The sequence below is a fragment of the Miniopterus natalensis genome, chromosome 6 (assembly GCF_054644295.1).
Source record: "Miniopterus natalensis isolate mMinNat1 chromosome 6, mMinNat1.hap1, whole genome shotgun sequence".
Taxonomy (NCBI): Eukaryota; Metazoa; Chordata; class Mammalia; order Chiroptera; family Miniopteridae; genus Miniopterus; species Miniopterus natalensis.
This window is the reverse complement of record NC_142086.1, coordinates 20405861-20426060: the sequence shown is the minus strand read 5'-3', so window position 1 is coordinate 20426060 and position 20200 is coordinate 20405861. Positions and strand designations below refer to the sequence as shown.

Genomic DNA, 20200 nt, shown 5'->3' with positions numbered 1-20200 from the left:
TATATATATATATATATATATATATATATATACAATCTTCTGTAATGGTGTTTAAATATTACTACTATTTGTGGATTTTCTGACAATTTTTAATCCATATTCATGCTTCTTTAACAAATTGAATACTAAAATGCCAACTGTTAGGTATCTGCCTTCATCAAATAGTATGTGGTAAACCTGCATCCATGCCAATACACTTATATTTATCTTATCTTTCTAATGTCTAAATTATTACATTTATATTTTAGTTGTTTTCAATATTTGGTTAATATAATAATTTTGTAATAAACACATTTGCAAGTATGTCTATGAGCGACATATAATTCTGCAGCTAGTAGTAATAAAAATAAGTTCATTTAATGAACATTTAATTATGTGCTTAGATAATTTTTACAAAATCACCATTGCACTATTTTAAAGAGAAAATAGCTAAGTCTTAGTAAATGTATATAGTGTGTCTAAGGTTTCATTGCTGGGTGTCTGAGTGAGTCTAAACACTTAATTACTATCTTATTAATACTCTGATATCAATAAAAATGTGTTATTTATATAATTATATTTTCAATCCTTCAGTTTTTCTTTTTATATTATTTAGTTTTGAATTAGCATTTAACTTTTTATCAGTAATTTTAAAGATCTACAAATCTAGCAATAAAGAAGAAATTTTAAAATAATATTAGATATTATTGTATCACTCTCAAGCCCAAAGGTCGAGATTCAGAATTTTGCCTCTTGACCACTGGCATCTTGATCGATAAAACTGTTAAGCTTGACCAGCACCCAAGAATTTCTGTTACTGTTCAGGTGTTTCTGAGTCCGGTACAGGGACCTCAGTGCTGCCTGGAAAGGCGGGGTGCTGCACATTGGCAAAGTACTGCCTTCTTGCAATGAACTGGTCTCTTTCAAAATCAAAGTCAGGATGGATGGAAACTACTACAGATAGGTAAGAAATATTTACAATTAAGTTCATAAGTAATTCTAAATTTTACTCAGTAATATTTCACTTAAGTTGAATGCTTTTGTTTAATGGGTAATATGCTGCAGATTTTCAACATTAAATCCTCTATATATATGTCTATCCTTTTAAAACAAAAGGTTTGGATAGATGCAATTGATAGCACATTTTGTGATTTACTCACCCCCTTGATATTTTCTTTGTATCCCATTTGACTTACTTATCAATGTGTCTGTATGCATAAGAAAATAACTTTTCACATCATGAGTCAGTGCAACTATCTTATCCCTGTCTGTGTTTATATATTTTTTCTACTCAAACTGTGAAATTTGTCATTAAGCCACAACCAACCTGTGAAATCTGACATTCCCTGTCTTTAATTTATAGCAAAAGGCTCCATGATCAATTAGGTCTATACTTAAACATGCAATCAACAGGATGACTGGTCACAGTACAAATTAAGAATCTTAAAAGAATACTTGATTTCAATTTAATGTCAGCTACTTTAGAGTAAATACACATCAATATGTGATTAATATACTTACTGAGGTTTAACTTATCAAGCTAATAATAAAAATTTGCTGCCATACTGCTATTTTTTTCTACTTTCCCCTCTATTATAGTTATGTTTTAATAAATGACCCTCACAACAAAACTATGATGCTACAAAGTTAAATTTAATTGGAAAGTTGTTTTCAGATTAGCATGAGTGATATTTTACTTTTTTCAAAATGATTAAAATTGAACATCATGGCATTTAAATCTTAAATCTTTTGACTTGTCCTGTATACCTAACATAATCCAACTAATTCATTTATTTTTCAGTTCTGCAGTTGAATAACTGCTAAGGTATTAACTACCAATGACATAAAGTGTAAAAATGTTACTTATAGTATCAGAGCATTACAGTTCAAACTTCCATTATTATTAGTAGTATCAGTAAACAGATTTAAAAATTAAATGTGAATACAATTTGCAATTCTTATTTTTCAAGGAAGTGGGATTAGAAATGCAGGCACTATAGTTTATTACATATGTCAACTTTTGCAATACATGTAAATTCGTGAAAAGTATATAGAAGACTTCTAACTATGGCTATGAGCTTAGTTAGTGATCACTAAATGTTCATTGTTGTTGTTACAATTAAAATTATTATTTCCTGTAGCAAAGAAGAGATATTTTACCTAAGCTACATAAAATAAGAAATATTTTAAATCAATTTGGTCTTTCATTCTTATCAATATACACCTTTATAAGTCCCTGAAATGCAGCATGTGACCCACCTTGATCTTTTTACGAGAGTTATAAGATTCTCTGTGAGTATGCAGCTCCTAATCAATGATCGAAGGGATCGAATGGTCTATCCGCCTTTCCTTTTTGTCCTGACTAGTCATGAATGACTAGGATGGAGGCCTGTTTCTTCTCAATGGAAAAGTTAAATTTGGCCGTGGTAGCTTCAAACTAAGGCCCTCTTCTGCCCTTCGAGCCCTTGCCTCCCATCCCATTCTATCTTAGACAATGGTTTGCTTCATCCAAATGCAGCTGCCACATCTACCTGTTCCCCAGCTTCATGTCTGCGTTCCCCCAAAGCACATACATCTCATTCTGAACTCAAGGCTCCGACGTGTGTCCCCTAATGGCATTACCAAACCTCTCCATTCTCCAAGGAAGATAGCCAACTGGCCATGTGGCTTATCTCAGCATATCTTTTGTTCCTACTAGAATAGGCCTTCCTCCACTGAGCTTACTGTCATCTGCCAAGGTATAGTTTAAGGACGGCCACTCTGTGGAAAGACTTCTCAACCCTTCACTCTCCTACAGAATTGCTTTCATCTTGGGTGCTCAGGACCTTTTTTAAGCTACTGCTACATGTTTAGCAGTTTATTAGAGTTTTGTTTACAGGTCTTTTTCCGCACTTTTTTTTTTTTTTTAATGCATCTTGAGGCAGGGATGACCTTTATCTATTTATATATTTCTTATTACATTCTATTATATGGTAGGCACTCAATCCACTGAAAGCATTTTTTTTCTTTTTGGTGCTGTGCTGAGGTATGCTATTAATAAATTATTGGCAGTGTTCTGAAAGGTTGCCAAAAATGATTTTACAGGTAATGGGGACATATTAATAAAATTATTAGAATCAGTATCATCATCAGTTAGACAAAAGTATGTTTCCACTGGAAAAAAAATTGTGCTACCTGTGACAAAGCAATAACCAAACATTCTCATATTTGACTAAAGCACACCACTTCTGCTATATTCAAATCATGAAATGAATGTTGATCAGCATTATGTATTAGATTTTTCTTAATTACTTGGTATCATCTCTTTTAATTATAAGCTTTCTTGCCTCTTTTCCTTATATTCAACTAGTCTTCATAGGCCAGCAAATGAACCTTCAAGTTTACATGTTCAGCAATATCTGATCATTCCAAAGTGAGTAATGGTTACAACCAATTTGCCTATACTTCTCTCCTGTTACACTCTGCTATCCAGAGAAAGGAGTGTATGATTATCTTTCAAGTTTTAACACTCACGAGGATGTGTGACACATAAAAACAAAATAAAATTGTTTCTCTTAAATGCCTCTAGTGAAAATCAAACACAACAGTCATAATCAGGTTGAAATTATTTTAAAACATTCATTATATTGGCATTTTTAGTATCTCACCTTAATAATCATAAGTTATAATTTGTAAAAATAATTTAAATGTATATTTAACACATTTGTTACTTGTTGCCATAACAAAGTGGTTAAGAGCACAGTCAATGGAGTAATGTTGAGTTTAATTTCAAATCCATTTCTTACTAGCTGTGACCTTGGTGATGATTCCTCAATATTCTTGTGCCTTAGCTTCCATCACCTATTGCATGATTTACTTAATTAATACATGTAAAGCAATTCTGAGAATGCTTGGCATACTGTAAACACTCAAAACAGTTGACTTATTAACCTGTTTTGCTTATATTTTATTCAACTGCTTTATCTTTATTAATATAAGCTATTCTGTGACACCACTGATTGTTCTGCTAAAAGAAACATTTTTTAATTACTTATAAGCATAAGTATTGCAACATATTAACTTTGAATTCAAGTAACTACATAATAGGATCCACTGCCACTTTTGTATTTAAAGATCTACAAAAAGATTGTTTAAGATAGCTTTTGTTTTTTAAGGTCCAGGCATTTATGTTAGAGATAAATACTCAGAGATATCTACAAAGTAGATGGCTGACTTTGGTCCATTACAAAGCCCTGCTTTGAGTTCTACTTAAAACAATCAGTAGTTTTTAAATGATATATACATATTATCTGTATCACAGTGGAAGAATTAAATCAGATGTTTACAATTAAACATGTCTTATAAATTCATGGCAAACATCATTCAGCTAATGTATGTGGTTCCATTCTGGAGCTTCCCACATACACTGACCCTTTGGGACTAAAAAAGAAAAGTAAAAATAAATCCTTTCTTTCTCTAGGATTGCTTCTTCTATTCTTTTGAATATTATTCTGAAAAGTAAAACTGCATTACAATTATTATATTTTAAAAATTAAAACATTATAATTATCTATTTAGAACCTCAGTTGGTGCCTGCACTGTTCAATGAACATTAAAAACAAAACAATAAAACAATGCTCTGGAGGAGTAGACAAAATCTCCAGGTTGACTTGATTATAACATAGGTTTATATATCCTCCCACCCTTTTTCCAAAACAAGTTATTTTAACTTTCTAATCATCCGGCTAATATTCAGATTCGGGGCTTTGAATCCCAAAGGCCTTTTGGTTTAATCCCTCAGTTTTGAGCAGCTGGCTTGAACCCACCAGCGCGCCGAGTCCCATCAGAAGAGGAAACCTTCGCCAGTAACGCCCAGTGCCAAGGCAAGCTCTGAAAGGAGCGGGGGTGCTTAGAGGGGGCATAACTTTAATTTTCATTGTGTTTTCAGCACAAGGTAGCAATAGATAGAAACTCTGAGAACAGGGAGTTATGTTTTTGTTTGGTAACTTTACCCCAAGCAAGAAAGATCCTGGGACTACATCAGGCACAAATATTGTTCTTTTCTGAATGGGAACATTTTGCCACTACTCCTAAATTTTTGGAAGTGATTATACATGGCTGACTCTACTTGATGGAGGATCTTTCTATCTTCATTGATTCTAAACCTTTTTTCTCACAACCTGTTGTTTAATATTTCAAACAAAGAACAAAACTGGGAGCTTCCATTTCTTTCTATATGTTTTAGAAGAAGTATCAGACTCTGTGTATAATTCCAGCCATGACAGCACATATTGCCCCGGGACTACCTATATGTTTTCCATTATATGGCCAACTATTCATTTTCAAATTATACAAAATATTATTTTATTTAATCACTAATAGGTCAAAGGTATTTGGTCATCATTTAAAACATTTTTATTAAAATTAAAATTTATTATTAATTTATTAATTTTATTAAAATTTTTATTTATTTAAATTAGAGAGGAGAGAGAGAGAGAAACATCTATCTGTTGTTCCACCTATTTATGCATTCACTGGTTGCTCTTTGCATGTGCCCTGACCGGAGATTGAACGCACAACATTGGCTTATCTGGACAATGTTCTAACCAACTGAACTACCTGGCCAGGGCAGTCATCATTTTTAAAAGAGATTTATTCTTTCTCATTTTGCAAAGATGTATTAGGATATAAATGTAACGCAAAATACCAAGAATTATTGCCTCAATCTATCATGTACTGTTCTTTCTGCTTTCAGAACAAAGTATGACATTTCAACTAAAGAGGTTAGATGTGTTATAATATTTTTGTATTCAGTATATATTTAATAAAATTTATTAAGCACTTCTATGGACCAGACAAATGCATGTCATTTCTCCAATGCCTCTCACACTATAAAAATTGACAGAGCTGATATATTATGAAACAAATGTTAGGCAATCACCCATTACACTGATGCAAATCTAGAGCAATCCCTCTATCTGGTAAGCTAGGAATAGGACTTCTCACACAAGTTTGGGACATACTGGAGATTCTGCTAGAGTGGAGATGGAAAGTAGAGGCTGAGAGAGAGTCAACTGTAAAAGCATGGTGGAAATTTGGGAACACAGTGTCAATGAAAGCAACATAGATGGACCCAGAGGGTACTACACTAAGTGAAATAAATCAGATAGAGAAGCACAAATATGTATGATTTCATTTATGTGTGGAGTCTAAGAAACAAAACAAACAAATGAACAAAATAAAACAGAAACAGATTCATAGATATAGAAAACAAACAGATGGTTACCAGAAAAGGGAGGAGTTGGGGGACAGGAAAAATAGGTAAAGGTGATTAAGAGGTACAAACTTTGAGTGTAAAGTCATGGGGATGTGAAGTACAGCATAGGGAATGTAGTCAATGATACTGTAATAACCTTGTATGGTGGCAGATGGTAACCAGGCTTATTGCTGTGATCATTTTCTAATGTATATAAATATCAAATTACTATGATGGATACCTGAAACTAATAGAATATTATAAGGCAATTATACTTCAATAACACAGAAAAGAAGTATATAAATATTTTTAATCATAATTTAGATAAGTAGTTATGCAAATATAGAGTTGATTTAACTTCAATTTTATTTTCGAACTCAGGCATGCTGAGAGAAGTTAAAGCAAACCAAGAAAGCTTTTAAAGACATGCCTCTCTTGATATTTTCCCCTCTCATTTGGGACTTTTTTTTTGTTTACTAGATTATTACTTACCCTAAAGTATCTTCAAATTAAATTTAACTACTAACAAAGCAACAGGACAAGAGAAATCTTTGCAATAAGATAGACCATCAATTATCCTAAAGATATTCTACAGTGTACAATTAGTTTGATCAGCATAAAAGAATCCTTGAAGACTCTTAAATAATAACCTACAACTGAATTACTTTTACTTTTTATGCTGACACAGCTGGTATGTTGAGATTCTTTATCCCATGTATTTTTCAGTGCCATTCATTCCTGTCTGCCCTGAGTTAACAAAATTCAGCCATTCTAATTGCCTTATTTATCACTACTGAAGTTTTAAAAGCCAGTCAATATTGTTCTTAATGTGTCCCACAAAGTTTAAATAAATAAAATGCAAACAAAACCAAGCCTTTTGCATTTGGTTATTTGGTCTAATATCACTGAATTCAGAAATTCAGGGCTAACAGAGTGATAATTTATACTAAGTCTACCCACCAGTGACTTAATTAGTAGGTGGTCTTACTCAAGAAAATGTCCTTTTGCCCGGCCAGGCGTGGCCTAGCGGTTGAGCGTCGACCTCGGCTACAGGCGATGGGGTTCGATTCCCGGTCAGGGCACATGCCCGCGTTGCGGGCTCCATCCCCAGTAGGGGGCGTGCAGGAGGCAGCGGATCAATGACTCTCATCATTGATGTTTCTATCTCTCTCTCTCCCTCTCCTTTCCTCTCTCTGAAATCAATAAAGATATATTAAAAAAAAAAAAAAAAAAAAAGAGAATGTCCTTTCAAGTCTGAGATAATTTATTGAAAATGCAATACTTTGCAACACAAGTACTGTATAAACTTTAAAAAATATATATATATAAATATTATTTTAAAAATAAGGTTTTATCAAAGAATTGGTGCCAAACAAAAACTGTGAACTAAGTTAACATATGAATAGACTCATTACATGGCACATGGTTTTAAAACAGAACAGACCACTAGAATATTAGGTAGTTATAGGAAATTTTACATGTAGTGGCTAAAATAAGAACTCTTCTATGTATCATTTTAACTATTAATTTAATTAAGAGTTTATGAATTGAGAATCAGTTTCAAATAAATATTTATAGTTTCTTGAGTATTGTTAGTTTTCAAAAGTCTTAATTCTCTTAGAATTTCTCCTTAATCTTTCAGCACCTTTTGACTTCACTTGTGACACTTGCTTAGTTAACCCCCCTTTCCCCTTCCCACACCCCCTTCCCTCATCAAGTCATCCATTGTCTAGTGTCTTCATGAACACACAAAAAGCCCTTAGTTTATTATGTCACACCATCAAGATAAATTTTACTTATTCATTTATGAAAATAGGATTTCAGTTTTGCATTCTTTGTTGTCATAAGTCTTCACCCCTATAAAGAAATTGCTTACCAATGACTCCTCAATCATCTAATATTAATCACGCGTCATTTTCTTAAACCTCTTGAAAAACTTCCTCCTTTTTAAATAAATCTTATGACCTTGGGGAAACTATCTAACTTGTCTGAACTTCAATGTTTTTATTTGTAAAAAAAGTTAATACATGATTTTTAGAGATGTTGAACAACTAACTAAAATATGGGTAAAGTAGCTACTGCTACCAGCTTTCTTATTGGCCTCTCCACCTTTAATCTCTCTCCTAGTCAGTCATCAAACTTCCTCATTGCTAAAATTTTGAAAATACTAGCCCCATAGTCAAAGCTCTTTAATATTCTCAACTTCTAATCATGCATATTCAGTTTTTCCTAATTCATATATATATAATATATACTATTTTCCAAAGATACTCAATAAAACCAGGATGTTTCCTATCTCCTTCAACGTGCACCTGTTACTTTGTGTCTGGTTGAAATCAGTTCTTTCCTCTCATCTCCTCAGATATCCTCATGCATTGAGGTGTAGCTCAAATATGAACTCTTTCATCAAGTCTTTATTGACCCCCCCAAGAAATGAGAATCCCATCCTCTGATACCCTGTAGCACCCTGCAATATTCTTGGCACTTTGCCGCAATCTGCTTCATATTGTAGGTGTCTAGACTCCTTCAGCTCCAGAAATCTTCAGATTTTATTTTTATGTCTCATATAATTTAAGATAACAGCTAAAAGTAGTTGCTTCCAAATATGACAAAATATACAAACCTCCACTGCACATGGATATTAGTTATAAAAATGTTATATATTCTATAGTTTTAATTTATATATTTATTATATAAGAAAATGTTAAGTCACAGAGTTCAGTGTGAATCTTGACCACAAAACTCTAATAAATATCTCAGTGTTCTAATATACATATGTGTTTATTCTATGTTATTTCAAAAGTGAGATATATTAAAATCATAATTCTATACAAACTAAGCTGTGGGCTCTAGACGTTTTCTGTGCATACATTAGCTCCCAGTCATTGGGAAATGGGCAATGCAAAGACAGGAAGCCAGTGTGACACAGGGAATTGTAGCACAGGGAAGGGAGTGCGGGGCAGTAAACAGTGCATTAGGATCATTGGGGGGCAAGGTTTACATCAGGTGGATGGGAGTTCACCTCCTACTTGGATACTAGCTTTAAGACACCCCGTGAGCTACTTGCCATTTCCACACTCCCCTCATATATAAAGCAGGGATTTAAAAGGCTGTGTACAGAAGGAAGAGTTGATATCTGCAAATCTCCTAGTACCATGATCGGTCTACATTAGTTATATAGAGTTGCTGCCGTCACTATTCTTGAAGTCAAATTTTCAATTCTGCCTAAGAAGAAACCGCCCCCATCAAGTTGCTTGAAGCACAAGATGGATAGTATGCCTGCCTCACAGAGTTTCTTGTCCAATTCTTCTTTAACTACTAAACTTTTGCAATTAGACTCACTCTGAGCAATGCATCTTTATCTTTGAGGCTTAGTACCCAGGAAAGAGCTTCCCTACGAACACATACGAGGTGGCCATATGTTGTGCATAGAGAGTTTACTGACACCAAGTCTAGCAAGACCTTAAAGAGAGTAGAAGGACCTGTCCCGGATGGCTGGTCACAGGACCGCTAGAGAAGTTGGAAAGGTGTGCTAGACAAATCTGTGTGCATCACGGCCTGGCCCAGAGTCAGGAGCACTGCAGCTGCCTGAAAGGGGGTTGGACTGTGATTCCTCACGGGCCACATCCAAGCCAGTTCCTCCTTCACGGGTCTGCTGTTACAAAGGCCGTGCAAAAACAGAAACCGCAGAGCAAATGAAGGTCTGGACTCTAATCTTTGCCTAGGAGCTCGCTATCTACAAATGCTAACCTCACTTTCTTCCTGCTATCAAGTGCTGGGTTTGGACCATCTCAGCTCCCAAATCCCTTTCAACATTAGCGTGTGTTCACGGTCTGAATTCCCCGTCTTCAGAAATAACAGAAGTTCTTAATGATGCATCTACTCTCATTCTAAAAATCCTTCTCTTTTAATCCTAGAAATATTTGTTCCCTGGATTAAATTTCAAGACTATAAACACGGATATGTGTTACTGGAGAGACAAGAAAGAATCTGACCCTCTGTGTTTTTATAAGGTCCTTCACGCTCTTTATAGTTTATTCATCTTATACTTTTGGGGGGTCTCTTTAATTTCATCCTGGGGTTGTATACACACATTATGGGTATTTTTAGAAGCACTTTATGAGAACAAAAATCTATTCCCTGTGCCCTCATCAATTTGAAATTACCATTTTAAGGCTGATTAAATAAGGATTAGTGCCAATGTTCTACTTATTAGGCTGTGTCCTCAACTGGAACTGATGATGTCGTATTTGTCAATAACTAGTTCACAGCCTTAGATTCCACAAAATGAAACCTCTGCATCAGAGTCCATCTGCCTGAACATTTTAAGGCAAGCTTCCATGAAAGGAAAGCCATCTATTATATGATGATATAAGCGTAAAGTGGCATGTATCACAGCTGTGTGATTACTGCTGGGGAGATGACTTGCATTCCCCATAAGCCCTCTATCAGGAGCCAGCAGTGATGGATTGAATTCCCCTTGCCTTAGCATGATGATGGATTGCTTTAGGAGAGAATATGAGAATGGTAGAAGCTAGGCAGAAATTAATTAACATCACAACGAAAAGATGCTAGCATCGATCTTTACCATGATATGAGATTGATCCCGGGAGTTGGTCAGATAGCCACTAAACTTTCTGAAAGCATAAATGATAAGTCATTCATGTGAGGTTTTTGTTCAATAACAGTTCATTATTGTAGAGCAATTGTAAAATTCAAAATTTACATGACTGCCAAATATTACATACATTCAAATATGCACACAGGCCTCATATGGATAAATTAACACAATCTATTCTTAATACTATATGACACATAATGTGCATTTGGTAGCAGTAGTCTTTAGAAATGATTCTGGATAACCAAAGGGAATAAAAGGATTTTATATATTAAGGGGTAGATAAAAAAGGCATTCGATGTGAGATGAGAGGAGATCAAGCTTTGGCACCTCCGCATAGCCATGGCACTCCTCTCTCTGAGCATCAGTTCCTCCAGTGCAAATATTGTCATCTGCTCTGTCTATTTCACTGGGTAGCCATGAGGACTAAAAAAAATAATATGCTTTAAAGCTCATAATAAATGTAAAGCATCAAATAAATTATGTATACACAAAGAATATAGTATTTATTATTTCTCTCTTTTATATAATGATTAGGGGAATGAAAGAAAGAAAACCGGAGAAGCAAAATAACACATTCTGAATATTTATAGTATGATTCTAATTTCTTTAAATGGAGTAAATAGTTTAAGAGGATACTGTCTTGCCCTGGCCGGGTGGCTCAGTTGATTGGAGTGTCATCCTATACACCAAAAGGTTTGGGGTTTGGTCCCTGGTCCCCCGGTCAGGGCGTGTGGGGGGCAACTGATCCATGTTTCTCTGTGTGTGTGTGTGTCTCTCTCTGTATCTCTCTTTCTCTTTCTCCCTTCCTCTCTCTGAAATCAATAAACGTATCCTCAGACTAAAAACAATTTAAAAAATAATATATTTTCTTAATTTCAACCTTCTCATAACTAAAACATCAAAGAGAAACAAAATGATAACTTTAAAATACTATAAAATAACAAATTTGCCTTTTTAGAGTGAGCATCGAGATAGCAACGGTTGGTGGATAATTGTTTTCTTGATGAGAAGAAAGTCCTTATAAAGTCTAGTCCACTTTTGGTTGTATCGATTAATTTGGAAGACCCACTTAAAAAATATGCAGAGAACTTTCAAAACACACCTTTTAAGTATATTGTTTGAAATTCAACTATTCAGGGTGAAATGAAATCAGACCACAAACAAGGCCAGAGGAAAATCAGAAAGTAAATAAAACTAAAATTGATCTGCCTGGAAACCAGCGCTGGTGCTGAGCCAGTGAAAAGGGGTTAGTGACAAACAGTGGACACAACCCCGTTTGTCTCCCAGGGGAGGAAAAAAGTCAGTTCAGTGACAGCGAGTGAGTTCCTGGGGGAATTATTCCAGGAGCTGAGAGAGTCCTCCAAGCTGACACATGAGTTTGCTCTTGGAATTGATGAAAACCAAAGGTTTAGCGGCTGGGAACTTTTGGGGGGGAAAAAATCAAAGGAGTAGTCATTTAAAAACTTTTGTTTGCAAGTTAAATAGTTGAACAAGAACCCAAAGACCAAGGTCTCCCGTGTACCCCAAGAGAAAGAATTGTCAACAGCACTGCTGCCAGAGAGGCCTCCTGGGAACTGGGTTTCAACATGATCCAATCTCAAGGATGGGAGAGTCCTACTTTGTGCACCCAGGGTTTAAACATATGTTTTCGATCCATTATGTGGCGGACATTGTGCCAGGTCCTAAGGATATAAACATGAGCATCATCTTGTTCTTGATGTTGAGAAATGTACCATCTAGGAGAGCAAAAGGAAATAACCAAAACAACTAGAGAAACATGGTTAGTGAGGTAGAAGGCACTATAACCTGCTGCACAAAAAGGGGTTTTCTTCACTCTGCTTGTCAGTCAGTACATAAAAAAGGGGGGAAAAAGATCAACAGAAAACTAAGAGCAAACACTGCGAAGGTGAGAGCAGCGTGGGGAAGGAGAGAGTTTCTTGAAAACAATGAATTTGAAATGCAAAGAGTGAACCCTGTCAAGGGTCAAAAGCACATTCTACTGAAGGGACAGTGTGGCTGAACACCCGGGCCAGAATTAATTGTAAATACCGCATCTAAAAATGTCTCGGCGGCAGTCGGCTGCATGCTCAGGGCTTAGCACACCGGTCTTGTAAAAATGCCTTCGCTGAGCTGGATGTTGGTGTTGCTGACACTTCCACCAGTTATTTTTCAGGGTTCTACTATTGAACTTAGATTAATTTGTTACATGCATATGAAATATGAGCATCCTGCTTTATATACATGTATATATATGCTTAGCCATTGTAAGATTCAAAGTTTACAGAACTGCCAAATATTGCATACATTCACACATGCACACAGAGCTTCATGTGGATACAATAGTACACTATATTCTTGATATACGACACACAATGTGTATTTTGTAGCAGTAGTCTTTAGAAATAGATACATATATACATATATATGTGTGTGCGTGCCTGCCTGTGTGTATCCTATTTTAAATCACACGATCAGCAAGGAGGCTGAGAGAGACCCATGTTCTTTTTGGGCTTTAAGGAGTAAATAAAATCAAATTTCATATAAAATAGCAAACCCAGAAAAGAGCATGCCTCATGCTTTCAGATGGTGTCGTAGGATTTGTTATTTGGTATGGGATGTGGAGATTACAACTTATTTTGCGAAAATGAGTGAAGATTTCTGCAATTTTTTCTTTTTCTCCCTCAATCAATATTCAGTTACAAAATAAAGGTTGCCTGATAGAACTCCATTGAGCAAGAGCCAGTTAATTTAAAACCTTTTTGTCCTAAATTATGTTCTTCTATTTCCTAGGGTAATTTGTCACAGAATTTTATAATAGTTATCAAGATAATTAAGTTCTGAAACAGGTTCTAACGGCAGGGAGTGTCGGAACATAAATTAAGAGGGTTTTAAATAACCACATTTTATTTAAATCCCCAACTGTACACTCTTAAACAAATTTACCTTTGTAGCATTAACAGACTTACATTGCTACACTTTAATGCAAAATCAAAATTGAAAGCCTTTAATCATAATTGCTTTTAATTCTAAGTGAAAGTTTGTACAACAGTGGCCACTGAAAAGAAAGGGTATTTGAAGTTGTTTCCTGCTGACAGGTTTAATTTGACTTGCTTTAGGTTTTTTTTCTGGCCAGTCTAAGATTTCAGCTGCTGTTGCATCAGTTTTAAGTCATACTTCTGTGTAAATAAATTTAAATTCATAAATATAAGATGTGAGGGTAACAACTAAAGAAAACAGAAATGGAAAAATTGACACAATTAAAGAGAATATGAAGTAATGTGAGCAACAGACTCATGGGGATCGTTGAGGCTAATTCATAATAAATGCACACACAGAAAGAATTCCAAAGCAGAAGTAAAGAAATAGTACAGGGATATGCTCAAGCCTAAAACATAAAGTAAAATAAACAGATTCAAATACACATCAACCTGGGAATAAAGGCTTAGAAAGTATAAATTAGACCAAATCAAAGAGATCTGAAGGAAGAGTCCATTGTCCACAAATAGGATGCTGTGTAATTAGGATCTGTGAGGCAATCCAAAGCTGGATTATTCAAATAATGAAACCAAAGCATTCCCTGGCATAAAGAAATATCATAGTGTGTGTGATGTTAACAAATCCAGATATTCTGAAAAATGATTTATGTGAGTTAAAGTATCATGATGGCAAAAGAATGTTTGTTTTTAATATTTTAATATAAATGCCCTTCTGATAAAGATGATCCCCAGTCAAAGGGAAAATATATGCATGTACGTTAATATAGCATGTATAGTCATATTTCAAAAATAGTATTTCCAAATATTCAGTATAGAAAGATATCATTGTCACTCAATTCCATCTCTCCTGTATCTCATTTGCGAGTAAATAACATATACATATACACATGCATAGTATATTCACTACTTGTTGCTATTCAACACAGAAAGATAGGTAAATAGATGATAGAATAGAGATATACATGTAAATATGTATACGTATATATGTGTGACGGCAAGGATTTCTAGGGCATTTATCTCTGTTTATTTATATCTTCACATCCTCAAACTTTTGTGATCATGTCTACGGCACTGAATTCAAAGTCAGTGATATGACTATCATTGTTATTTTCTACCTAATCTATTCTTACATTCTCTTTTAGAAGTAAATTGAATTAGATTGACAAAATTAATCTTCAAAATTCTATAGAGTCAACCCCAAATAATTTACATTAATGAGTACAATGGTGATGCAGATGGATAAAAATTTTCAAAATAATTCATATGCATTCAAAAACCATTTGGCACTATATTTCTATTTAGCTGTAGTGGTACTGTAAGAATTAACAGGGTTTCAAAAACAAAACAAAAACAAAAACTACAAAGCATACAGTGAATCACAAAGGAATTAGAAAACTGCCTTACTTGAGCATCCTAATTCTTGATTAACTTCTGGATACACGTTTTAAGTTCAAAGTTCTAAGAACCTCAGACAGATACAAAGCAGAAGCAGTCTTGCTATCAAGTCTCTTTGAGAAGAGATAAAATACTTCTAGAGACTTTAGCTTTGGGTGTCACTTATTCACTAAACCACTGTATCATGCTACAAACATTTAATGAACATGTATTCTATCTCAGGCATGCAAGGCACTGAGAAACAAGATAAAAACGGCCCCTGCCCTAATGGAGTTGACAGAACCGCAGTATTTTACTTAACCCCTTAGAATCTCAGCTAGTTAGTTCATCTGAAAATATCTAAATTAATCTATGATTGTCAAAATTCCTTTTGGGTCTAGAATTATTTTTTTCTATTTTTACTACATTGATTGGGGTGACATTGGTTAATAAGATTATATTGTTTCAAGTGTACAATTCTAAAATACATCATCTGTATATTGCATTGTATGACCACCACCAAAGTCAGATCTTCTGTCACCATATATGACCCCCTCTCCCCTTCACGAACCCACACACCCCTTTCCTTCCGGTGACCACTATACTGTCGTCTGTGTCTGAGTTTTTGGTTTTTTGTTTGTCATTTGTTGCTCTCGGTGTGTCTCAAAATCTTGATATGGAGAAATTCCATATGTTTCCATTCAAGCATATTAGGATGCTTAAAAGGGCAAAAGATATTATACATCAGCACCTACCAGGCATGAATTTGTATTTGAAAGTTAAAAAAACACACACACAACAAAACTTTATCAACTAAGCTTTGTTGTTGATCAACCAGGATTGTACCAAGACTTAAAGATTATTATTACCTTTAAGATTTTACCGAAATACTTCTAAATTAAAATATTTTTATTTCATTCTATTTTGAGAAATAACCAAACATCTTTTAAATTTACAGAGTTGTAAATGTTGTAAAACAAAAAATTAGATTCATTATTTATATAGTTTCTAGGCACTTTAAAGAAATATTTTTATTGCTCTATGTTAAGTTCAGCTACTTCTTGGTGTAAGTTAGGATAAAACAATGTTACCTGAGAGTGTCAGTTTTGACCTTCCTAAAATAGTTTATAAATTTAGTGGTCATTTTTGCTCTTCTAAAGCTTACTTTCACCAGACTCTTGCTCATCTACAATCAATTGAGATTCCTCTCTTCTCAATTCTAATAATAATTGTGTCGCTAAGTTAATTTTTAAAACCCATGTGATTTTTTTTTACACAATATAATTTTGACAGAAAATAATTGTGGGGGTCAGCATGCTTAGAATGCATCTCAAGCTTTGCTGAAGCGGTACATTGTTATTGTTACATTAACCTTAGGAGCAGGGAGAAAGATGTACGTAGGAACAATGTTAATGCTTATAAATGAGGGTTTTGTGAACAGTAAGAAAGTAGAAAGAGTTTTGGACTCTGAACAGTGTTCCAACTCTGCTATTAAGTATCTATGTGATCTTGTATTAGATGGTTAAACACTTGGTGAAATTATAGATGATCTTTAAGATCCATGCCAGGTAAAAAGACTATAATTCCAACTACAATATAATGTTATAATTCAGTTCTTAGATAGAAGGTATCCAAGCCCTAATAGTGGCTTCTACACAAAATAATTGCTAACTATTGCTCTATAACAAATATAACTTTTATAGCAAGTAATCCTAAAAGGTGGGGACTCAAAGGATAAAAGCAAATGAATAGGTTACATTGCCAAGAAGAATCCTAGGGTAGATGGCAAATCAAGTGTCTGCCGCAAACACAACATGACAGTAAAGAAAGGTCAGTGGTTTTGTGGGATACACAACAGCAAACCTGGAGACAATAGTTCTGTTTTGTGTATCCCAGTACTTGAAATAGGAAGTTCAATATGACTCTAAAGTGATAGGAATGATTTGATTAGTAAAATGCAACAAATAAAATGTCCATTCCTTGCATATCATAGAGGTACTCGGTATATACTGATAATGTCTTTGCATTCAAATATCTATCTATCCATCTATCTCTTTATCTATCCTATTAGTAGGATGTAAATTCTTTGAATGCTGGGATTTAATTTTTTTTCCTGATGAACCAACAGCATCTAGTACAGAAAGTCTGGCACATAATAATAATAATACATATTTACGTCAATAAATATTTTTTGTGAGATCACCAATTAAATAGACATATGCCAAGGCTAGCTTTCAAGTTGTCTAATTACCAGAGCAGTGCTCTTTTCATTACACCTTAGTGCTCTTTTAAAAAAATTATTGTTTAAGCTGATAGAAGCTTGCTCCCTGTGTGAAATATTGAGTGTTTTACAATAGACTATGCAGATAGAGCTATTAGTTGACAAAAATGGAGAAACAAATGCTGTCTAAAAACTTCTAAACATTATTAATTTTAGAAATTACAGACATTTTTGTATATTGGGAGAGCCTGAGAAATAGTGGTGAATTTCAGGGCAACATCAAATTTCTAGGCCTCTGATTTGTTTTTTGGTTTGATGAGAAGGCCTGTGAGTCTCTAAAGCAAGATTTAAGCCCAGCTTGAATGCTGAAGTCAAACTCAGATTTTTTTTAAATGTGTCTGATAAAATGTTGATTTGGCGACTCATTTTTTAATTATCATAATGTCAAGGGGCTGGAAGAGTCTTATGGAAGACAAATAGCTACCATAGTGTCACTCTTACATCTCCTAAAATGTGCTTCCCAAGGCACCAGGGAGAACCAGGTTAGAAGACCAATCTGGCTAGATCCAGGGTGTATAATCGAAAATTACATGGGAAATGATCAAAATTATGTCACAAAGAGAGAATCTGTAATTTTAACATTCTAAGCCCCTGTCTACAGTGTTTAAGTTTATGTAAATGTTTAGTTTCTCAGAATTTAGACAAGTTTGCCAAAGTAAATGACTAACATGGTTTTAAAGAATATTAAATACATTCTGAAAATAACATAATTTGAGTTTTTAATATTTAGCGATTAGATTTGTACTGTTTTTATCAGAGAGGGAGAATCCTCTAATCAACTTTGCTGCTTTAATTTTTTCTTTGTTGAAGTCTAATAAATCTTTCTGATAGCCTCATATATTCGGATACACTTTTGACAAAAATGTCTTTCATTATGTTTCAAAATAGCACATTCTAACAGCTTGATTGAGTACCTGTAGCACTGTCTACAATTCAGGAATTGAAACTAATAATTAATTTTAAAATTAATATTTCTAGCTCCTGTAGGTATAAAAACATTTTAATTGCTTTGATAATTTGTTTTCCACTATCATGCAATCTCTGGAGAGCTGGAAACTAAAGTATTGGTGTTACACAGATATACACAGGATGCAGAATAAAAAATGTGATTTTCAAAGAGATATATATGTACATTATGTACAGATTTGCATTAATAAATGACATTTAAGATATGTGCATATATGGAGAAGCACAGGTAAGGCACAGTTACCTTGCATTATTGCAAGCATTGCTGCAGTGCTAAGTAGATTTAGATAAAGTTAAGATGATATCTAACCTGTGAGTACCATATGGATTTGAGAGTTTGGCAAGATTCTTATATTGAGTTATTTCTTGTATAGAGAGATTTTTAATCTCTTGACAATCTTGTGCACATTTTTAGAAATGTCATATAAATTATTTCTTATCTTCTCTCTCCAAAAACACCACAATATTGTATATACCGCTAGAACCCTGGGTAATACAAAGCTGTAATTAACATATAAAGAAAACTTTTTGGGGCTTCTGGTCTATTCCAGTTTATATAGTAAGAGCATATTCAGTACAATAAATCAAGGTAGGATAAAGGAAACGAAGGTCCACGTTATAACCAATATCTCTTATATCTGACCCTATAGAACACGGAAAACGAAGCATACCCCATTGAAGCACATTTAATAAAATTTAGCATAAATTTTTATTATACTAATTTTTTTGTCTTATAATCCAAAATCATGGTTTGGGGATGAATGTAGAATTGCTATGAAGTAAGAATGTTGTTTTAGGTCATCACTATCTAGGAGAACTTTCTGAGATGATAGAAATGTTCCATGATCTGCTTTGCCCAACGTGGTAACCACTAGCTATATGAAATTATTGCACATTTAAATATCCTTTATGCAAGGGAGAATGAATGGATAGTTTTATATAACTTTAATTCATAATTTTAATTAAAATTAAATAGACACATGTAGCTAGTGACTACTGTATTGGGCAATATAGTTCTAGATACCCTGCAACATTTCAAACATTTTAGATATTTTTGTTACAATATCAATTTTTACTTTCTTTTCAAAGATAGCCACAAAATTGGCTTCCTTCAGTGCATGATTTTTTAAACTGTCTATTAAAACAAATAATTATTGGGCTTGCTATCATAGCTAAAAAAATGATTCCTATTACCCTGCCCTTAGTGGAACTGGGCAGAGTTTCTCAATGTATTTTTAAGTGTTTGTCTCTACTGACCTTTTTAGGTGCTTTTTTTATTTTGGCCCAAGGTTATACAGTTTAATACAAAAGACACTGATCAAAAAACATGGACTTCAGTATTATCACTGCCCTTTTCTTTACATGCATAAAAGTTCACCTTTCTAAATTTCAATCTTCTTGGCTTTTAAATGCATGTGGAAAAAATATTCCAGTCTCATTGTATTATTCAAAACTTGCTTGGTTTCAGTTAAGACAGACCAAAATACACTAATTTAAGGAAAAATCAGGAAACTTTGTTATAAGGATATAAATGCCTCCTGAATGCAGTTGATCTTCACTTGCCAATGATGGAGCCTGGAGTCAGGACCTGGAGGGCCACAGATCTCCATCTGTTTTTTGTTTTGTTTTGCTTTTGTTTTTTTTCAGTATGTAGATGTTCTCAATTCATAGGGTAAAATATGGCTTTCTCATTATTTCTGACTTTACATCTAATAATTTTAGCCACTTGTGTAGTATATTTCTAACTA

General features: G+C 34.1%; 1 protein-coding gene across 2 annotated transcripts in view; it reads right to left on the bottom strand.

The window, feature by feature from the left end:
• The window catches only part of CADM2 (cell adhesion molecule 2), a 995556-nt gene that overhangs the window by 384336 nt on the left and 591020 nt on the right, over positions 1-20200 (bottom strand). The window lies entirely within an intron of this gene.